At 50.3% G+C, this 8,807-nt stretch overlaps 1 pseudogene; it reads left to right on the top strand.

Annotated features, from left to right (window-relative positions):
* The first annotated feature begins 1,521 nt into the window (after positions 1-1,521).
* On the top strand, positions 1,522-1,622 carry LOC112106377 (annotated as a pseudogene).
* Positions 1,623-8,807: the final 7,185 nt, after the last annotated feature.

The following is an 8,807-nucleotide window of genomic DNA, read 5'->3' as shown; positions in this document are numbered from 1 at the left end:
ATATCACTGTTTTCGGCAATTCTGCCACACCGGACATTCCTCGTACTTACACAATTTTGCCATGCAGCAATGAAGCTGTGTGTGTGGATGCACTTGTTTATTTTAATCTCCTGGGTTTCATTCCGACTATCCTCTCATTTGGCTTGGGTTGGCACCATCTATACCGTTGCAGGTTTTACAAACTGAAATTGTTGGGCTGTGGTCCTCAGGTTGTAGTTTTTTTTTTTTTTTTTCCCCACGTTAGTTTATAATCTGACTTGATTTCAAGTTTAATGACCATGTGCTGGTGTTGAAAGCTCCTTGTTAGTGAATGCTGCATTGGCTCTGGTATTCAAGTTGCTTTTGTTAGTTACACATTTTCACTGACTTGTCTCATGTTACAAGAGGACATGTTGCCTCACCTGACACAGTAAAACCACATACTATAATGCCACACATTAAAAGTGTTTCTCTTTTTCTTGGCTACATGGACCAAGTACCGTAGTTGGCAAGGAGTGGCCTGCCAATTCTGAGCTAGAAAACTATGTTCTTTCAATTCACAAGCCGTTCAGTTCACTGATTACCCAAGCCATCTCCAGTACCTGCTGAACTGTTTATAACTCAGCCAAGAACAAATAAAGGCTATGTAGGTCATGGTGGTTTCCTACAAGTGCCAGCATGTACTGTACCTGCCTCTATTAAAAACGCCACTGAGTATTGAAAGGATCTGTGCTAGCTCAAGCAGAACTTATGAGCGTGGTGCAGGAATCAATGGGAGAGTTTCTATGGCCTATGTTATGCAGCAGATCAGACTACAGGGTCATAAAATGTATGCCCTACATCCTTCAAGTTGCATTGTGCTGAGGAGGCATAAACGCCTCATGGCTAGACTGCAGTTGAGTTGGAGAAGCTTGTCTTGTCCAGCATCCGTGTGAAGGTCCAAAAAACTCTGCTCCCGCAGTCGGAGACACTAGCTCCTACCAGTACAGTTCTAGCTCGTAGTTGGTCAACGGTGAGATGTTTGCCAGTGGAAAAACTCTGCGTGGAGACATGGTTGAATTAATGACGCTGTAGCCTTAATGGCCTGCGTCTACCATTCTCTGACCCGCCCTACAGGTGGTGAGGGACCAATCAAAACTAGCCGCATAACGCGCAGGATGGTTGCCGAACCAGCTGCGGGATGGTGGGTCTGCGGATAGAACATCCAGCTGAAGTGGATCACTAGCAGCCTCGAGTAGCATTCTGGAGCAAGTTTAGAAAGAAAGGTGGGTAGCGAGGCAGGGTCTCTCCTGGGTGCAGCCCCCACTGACAGCTCGCTAAGAGTCCTAGACGCCATCCGAGTGCAGGCTCAGAATGTGCCGCCCAAGTCCACTGAGTTGATGGCGCATTTTCTTGTTTAGGGCACTAAGCTCAGTGATTCCTAAGGGCTTATCGACACTCGGGAGATTTTTTTAAAATGTCCCCGCTGTTGCATCAGCATGCGCAATGATGAATGCCCTAGCAGAGACAAGGCTCCTGCAGCTACTTTCAACATGGCGTCCAATAAACCTGTTCAGAGCAAGTCAATTGGAATGATACAGAGAAGATTAGCATGGCCCCTGCGCAAGGATGACACGCAAATTTGTGAAGCATTCCATATTTTAGGGGGGAGGGATGGCTCAGTGGTTTGAGCATTGGCCTGCTAAACCCAGGGTTGTGAGTTCAATCCTTGAGGGGGCCACCTAAGGATCTGGGGCAAAATCAGTACTTGGTCCTGCTAGTGAAGGCAGGGGGCTGGACTCGATGACCTTTCGGGGTCCCTTCCAGCTCTGAGATAGGTATATCTCCATATATTTATTCGCTATGGCGTTAAAAATGGCTGCGGAAGCCTTGCCTACATTAGGGCTTTCAGGATGGCTTCCGCTGGTGCCACAGTGGGAAATCAGAGGGTTTTGTCCGAGGAGCTAAACGGCAGGGAAGATGGACTGCTTCTCCAGTTCCTTCTCTCCGCCGCATGGTCCAAGTCGGAGTGACTAGTGTCCTCTTGTCTCTGACACACTTAAAAGAAAAAAGTTTTAGAAATTGTATAGAGTTTGGTTTTATTCGACTGTTTCTTACGTAGTTTCGTTTTTAGTAGGAGTTTTTGTAGGATTTGGACTTTGGGGGAATCTGTTTTCTGCCCCCATCTCCCAACCCCATTACCCACACCTAGTATCTGGATTATGCAGAAGACACCAGGATTCAAGCTCTGTGCCTCCTGCCCACGTTACAGGTAAGTAACCCCCTCTTTGCAGGGCTGGGCCCCCATTCGCTGCCTTCTATTGGCTATTAGAATTTGAGGTCTACCGTTAATACGCCTGCCTTGATTTCTTTGCATTTTCCAAGATTTGCTAGTTTGCAGTTTTCCTAACGTGGGTCCTGGTTTTGCCACATATGCGGATGCCTTCAGAAATCATCCCCCCACTGACACAGAGAGAGGGAGCTGTGCCTCCTCTAAGGAGTCCTAAGTGATTGGCCTCCTTCTCCTGGGATGGGTCTGTGATCTCTGTTCTTCCCAGGACAAGCACTCCGAGGGCACCCAGCTTCCTTACAAATGAGCATCAAGCACTATGCCTCCCTGCCAGTTAAATCCCACCTTTTAATAATGGGTGGACAGCCAAAGTCAAGTCATGAAGCTGTCAGGCTTCTCTCTTCAGTATTTATTAATTTCATACCAGAGCTATTTCTGGGCAGTTTCATTTCCCTTGCCACGTGAGCCCCACCGCTAGTGATGCTTTGCGCGTTGTTGGAAAAACCCATCAGCAAAGAAGGAATTTGGCAGAGCTGCTGGAGGTGGAAGTGACTAGATCTTGGGACTAGATTCACAAATCAACCTGGCGTGGCACGGGCAGAGTTAAGGACAGCAGCGGCTTCAGAGTTCCTGAGCATGCTCAGTGCCTGCAGGGGAGCCCGATGGAAGGCCAGGGCGGAGCATAGTGCACACACGGCGGGGGAGCTGCTGGGTGCAGCAGGGATGGCTCCACAGGGACTGGTGGTGATCAGTTGCATCCTGCTGTAGCCACTTGAAATGCTGGGAGCTCTGCACAGCCAGCATGCCAGGCAAGGGGCCACCTAGGCTAGCCAACGGGAGGTGCCAAGCCGAGGGGTGTGTGCTGATCCCAGCCCCTCACTGAGACAGGCGCCTCCCTTTGGCTGGGATTCTCAGATGCAACCCCTCGCTTGGCATTCGGCACCTAGGCTGTTTTAGCAAGAATTCTGGGAGGGGAGGAAGGCTGTGGCGCGCCATCCTAATTTCTAGCCCAGTGGTTCGGGCACTCGCCTGGGATGGGGAGAACCCTGGTTCAAATCCCTCCCCCTCCGCCTGCGGGAGAGAAGGGAGTGGAACGGTGCTGCAACCAGTGGGCTATGGGATATTCTGCAGGGGCTGCCCCTGTTGAAGCTGTTCCACCCTGGAGGAATACAGAGAGAGCCATGGTGCCAGAGAGCCCGCACTCGGCTGGGTGGGGGAGACCCAGGATACAGTCCCCCTGCTCCAATGACTTTTATTTATTTACTATCCACAGCAGAGCGGCTTCAACTGGCTAGGCTGAGGCAGCCACTGTAGCATTTGCCACAGCCCAGGGGCTTGGGCCCTCACCTGAGGGAGGTCCCCCTCCCCTGCCTGCTCCCCTGGCTGGGGCCCAAGCTGGCAGGCGAGGTCTGAGCGTGGGCCCTGTCGGCGAGTTTGGCGGAGGAGCACCTCTCTTCCCCTAGTTCGCGAATCACTCCAGGCCTTGGGCGTCTGGCTGCCCGGCGCGGGGCGGCACTGCATGCGGGCACAGGAAGAAACGTATGTGCCTTGGGAATTTCACTGCAAGCACGTAGACGCTGAGAGAGTTTAGGCGCAGTCAGGGTTCAGTGGTAGCTGAGCGGACCTTTGTGAATCCCATTGGGGCCTGCCTCTGGGATTCCGGTACCTGACATGGTCATTAGACACCGAAGTCCTGCTATGACTCTAGTCCTTAGTACACTGTGCCTAACCCCCTTACAAGCGCATGAGCCAGCACCCCACTGGCGGATGGATGAGCTGTTAAACCAGTGCTACCTGTGCCATGGGGCTCCCCCCCGCTACCCCTAACTTCTCTGCACACACTAATGTGGCAGGAGTTCCCCCATTCCACGCTGGTTAAAGCGAGACCCTCGCTGGCCATCGAGCCTTTCAATAGCAATTTCCCTCAAAACCCAGCCATTTCGAGTCCCTGCCCTGTGCTTTCACCAGGTTCCCGGGCCGCTGTGGCTAACTCTGAAAGACAACTGGTGAGCCGCGCAGCAGCGCTGGGGAGAGGACATGAGAGAAATGAGCACAGTCACTACACACACTCAGCGGGGGTTTCATTTTGGGGGCAGAGGCTGAGATTGTATTAATGTTTGTTTGAAGCTGGATCTCGAGCCCTGTTCTTTGAGAGCGTCCATCACTCTTCTGGGCTTTTAGAAGATAATGTGCTTGTATGCACCTAATATTTCTTTTAGGCTGTGGTTGGCTTAGGAAAAAAAAGTGAGAGCTTTTATTTGATGAACAATTTGGCTCTATCTCTGCACTAACGAGCATGTTGTAATGAATGGGGCCGTTTGAATATTACTCCCCTCCCCCCGCCTTTATTGTTTTTAAAAGGTAAATTCCAGCGGGCTCAACATGACACAGGAATTGCCCCAGAGGAAGTTGGCTGGTCACCAATTCGTCTTGTAAAAAACAGAGTCATTATAGCTCTTGAGCTGAGATGAAACAACCCTTCGGCATTCAAGTGTCTAATTTTGACCAGCCAACATTCTGCTACGATGCAAGTTTTTATTGTTGCACATAAAAGTCAAAATGCAAAACCCTCCACACCCTGGGTTGGTGATGGGCGAGCTGATAACACGACTCGCTCATGCTCGCACACAACTGAAACTGAAAATGGTCGAACACTTGCCAACCTAAACACAGCTAAAAATAGCTCTAGTGAGAGGAGCAGTTTAGGAGAACACCCAGAAGCTGTTGATTGTTTTGCTGACTTAACTAATCAAACCCTAAGGCTCCACTAGCCCTGTGATTATATGCACAAGAAAAAGACCATATGGAGCATCAAGCCCACAGTAAGCTCTTTATCAGTTATGTAAGGCACAGAGGCGTGCCAAAAAGTGGGACGGGGGGGGGGGGTGAGGGTGGGAGGAGGGTCGGTGCATAGTTGGGCGCTTTTCACTTTCTTCTGCAGCAGCAGCTCTTGGCCCATAGTCTAGAGCAGAATATTGGGCTGGATGGGCTGGTCTATAGAGTGGATGGTTTGGTCCATGGAAAATCCCAATTCTCTTTGTAAAGCCAAGGTAAGCACTGTAATGAAAAAGGCCGGGTTGTCTCATGAGTGGGGAACTGGGCAGGAGTCTTGGATTCCACACCCCAGCTGGCTATGACTGGCTATACTTGGTGCTAACATTGAATTATCGGCAAAACTATCCCTATAAATACGTCCCCTTCCCCTGCGGTTCGCCTCCCTTTCCTTCCCCTTCTACAACGCTCGCCTTGTCTCCTGTCACACATGCAGAAGTTGCTCATCTGCTCTGTCCCCGCCACCTGCTTCAATGACCCCATCCCGTTCCATCTCCTGGTCTGCCTCGTGCCCACTCTCATCCCTTCCCTTGCTCTTCTCCTTAATCGCTCCCTCCTCTGGCTCTCCCCCCACCCCACACAAAGATGCTCTAATCGCTCCCATCTTAAAAGCCCACCCTTCACCCCCTTGCCTTGCCAGCTACCACCCCATCTCCCTGTCAACTCTATGCTCACTGAACGTGCTGTCTACAGTCACCATCTGGGGCTCCTCTGCTCCCATTCCACCCCTCGCGCACCTCTGAACCTGCTCTCCCCGAGGTCATTAATGCCCTCTTCCTAGCCAAAGCTCAGAACCATCACTGCACCCTCGTCCTCCTTGACCCGTCAGCCCCCTTTGATTGACCACGCTCTTCTGGAAATCTTCTCCTCCCTGAGCTTCTGTGGCTCTCCTCTCCTGGTTTGCCCCCTACTGCGGCTCAGTCCTTCGGCGTGTCCGCTGGAGGCTTCTTCTCCAGACCCCTTCTGTGGAGGTCCACAGGGCTCTGCCGTTGGTCCCCTTCTTTTCTTCCTTCACATCTTATCCCTGGATAAGCTTATCTGCAAACACACTTTCAGCTACCACCGCCGTGCTGATCACTCACAGCTCTATCTCTACTCCAGACCCACCTCATTCTGACCAAACTAAAACCTCGGCCCCGTCGCTCCAACACCACCAGCTAAAGTTCAACATGGTTAAACTCTCCAGATCCCTGCTGCTACCTCCTTTCTCGATTACCGTGGGCAACACCATCATCCTGCTTGTCCCCCAGCCACAACCTGGGCATCACCTCAGACCTCTCTCTAGGGCCTCACATCCATGCTATGTCTAAATCTTGCTGATTCTTTGTGCATAACCTTGCCATGATATGGTCTTTCCTGACCATCCACACAACTAAAACTCATCCAAGTTTTCATCATCTTGCATCTCAGTTACTGCAACATCCTGTTCTCTGGCCTTGATAAATGCCATCTTGCCCCACTCCTACCCAGTCAAGCCCTTGAAATCCCAGTGCACATAGTTTATTCATTCGATGGGCTTGGCTCCCTTCCAGCTCTACTTGACCCCCTCGCCGGTGTGTTCTGGTGAGAGGTGCCATCCTAGCTGGTCACATACCTGAGTTTACAGGTACACATTTCAAAAGTGCCTAAGGCTGTGTCTACACAGTAACTAGATGCCCACAGCTGAGCTGTGCCAGCTGGTGCTTGGGCTGCGGGGCTCTTTCATTGCTGTGTAGACTTCCAGGCTCCAGCTCCCACCTCACAGGGTCCTAGAGCCTGGGCTCCAGCCAGAACCCGGAAGTCTACCCAGCAGTGAAACAGCCCAAGTCAGCTGGCATGGGCCAGCCGTGGGTGTCTAGTTCCTGTGGAGACATACCCTAAGAGCTCATGTCCCCTTGAAAGTCCCATTAGGTGTGTTTGAAATCTCACTCCTCCTCAACATTGGGCGCAGTGAAGGAGAATGATAAAATTATCAAAATGCTGCTCACCCTCTGGTGTAAATTGGGAGCTGAAAAGCCAGCGGCGCGGAGACCATGAAGCGCATTGTTACTTCTTTCTAGCAGGCGCTCAGACATTTCACCCACCACTAGACAGCAGCCCCCTCTGATGTGGAATACAACCGCTTAAATGCATCGCAGGTGAATTTCAGTCCCCATGTTGGAATTGGAAGACACCAAGCGTAGCCAAGGCCCTCTTGTGACATGTAATCTAGCATTTTAGTGGGCCCAAGCAGTCAGGACCTGTGGTTTACATCTGTCCTACAAATTGCCCCTTGGCCAGTCTCTACCGAGCACAGTTCCCTCTAACATCACACTGGTTCAGTGCTCACTCAGGCAACGTCTACACTTAAAACACTACAATGGCACAACTGGACCACGGTAGCGCTTCAGTGTAGACGCTACGTATGCCAAGGGGAGGGGTTCTCCAATCAGAGTAGGTCCTCTACCGCCCCAAGAGACAGTAGCTAGGTTGACAGAAAAATTCTTCTGTTGACCTAGCACTGGCTAAACCGGGGGTTAGTTTAGCTTAACTACATCTCTTGGGGGCCGGGGGGTGAATTTTTCGCTGAAGCAAGCGTCTACTCTGAAGTGCTGCAGCTGTAGCATTTTAAGTGTAGTCATCGCCTCAGGCTCAGGCAGGCTTCTAACAGCATGTTTTACTTGGATATCTTCTGCTTTCCTCCAATCCTTTTTCCACTAGTAGCCGTTTCACGGCTGCGTTGTTTAATCTGTTTCAGAGCGTTCAGCGCAGGATTGCCCAAGTTTTCATCCTTGGCGATGCGTGGAGTGTGCTCGCTTTGTTGACTGTGTTAGAGCCTGTTCTGACGGTGTTTGCTTTGACTAAGTTTGCAATTCACCGTGTGTTTGGTTTACGGGAACTTGGATTGTGTTTTCATGTAGCTGAAGGTGAGCGGGTCTTTGTTTGCATAGGGCTTTGCTGACTGGAGTTCACCAAAGCTGGATTTCGTTTGCATTTCTTGTTGTGCAAAAGTCAATTTTTGTATTGTTCCTATGGCTGAAGGTGTAACTTTCCAGCCCACACAAAACTATACATATCCTACATGCATCCACATTTTGCAGGTGCAGTGGCTGTCCCCTTGGACGCTTCCATCACTGCTGCATGCACAAGTGTTAGAATTTGTACCTGTAAAACCCCCTGGCAGATGTCAGCATAAAAGCTGGGTAGCATATAGCCCCATTCCTGAGTGGAAGATGAGCAGAGACCCATCTGAGAAAGTGGCCTATAACCCATTGTTGCAGGAATGGTGAGTGCACAAAATTAACAGCAATCTGGTTAATAAGGACAGCAATGATCATGAAAACCTACATTGCTTTCGTCTTGTTCTTATGACTTATGGGGGAAGGTCTCACCCTGACATTCAGTGGGCATTAGGTGTCTAACACTCATTTGTGTCTTTGAAAAATCTCCCTCTGCATTCTAAAATTCAGGGGCTTTTGACTGGAAAGGACAGGAATTTAATAGCTTGAATTTTTACTTTGGAACCTCATTATTTTTGATTTCAAATCGTCTGGCCCCATTTTGACATGTAGTCACTATTCACGCAAACAGACAATGATCTCCTAATCTGGCTGTGTTAGAAGACACACCCCTGCTATTATACCCTGGCAGTGTGCACAAGTTGGAAGGCAGGGGAGAGGAAGGGAAGAGGGTAAGAACAGGGTGCAAAAGTTCAAATGACACTAGTTAATGAATCAAAAATATTAGACGCGGTTTCTGGACGTTGAGG

This window comes from Terrapene carolina, unplaced genomic scaffold (assembly GCF_002925995.2).
Source record: "Terrapene carolina triunguis isolate 2854851 unplaced genomic scaffold, T_m_triunguis-2.0 Scaffold67, whole genome shotgun sequence".
Taxonomy (NCBI): Eukaryota; Metazoa; Chordata; order Testudines; family Emydidae; genus Terrapene; species Terrapene triunguis.
The sequence above is the reverse complement of the archived record's forward strand: the minus strand, read 5'-3'. Positions and strand labels throughout refer to the sequence as shown.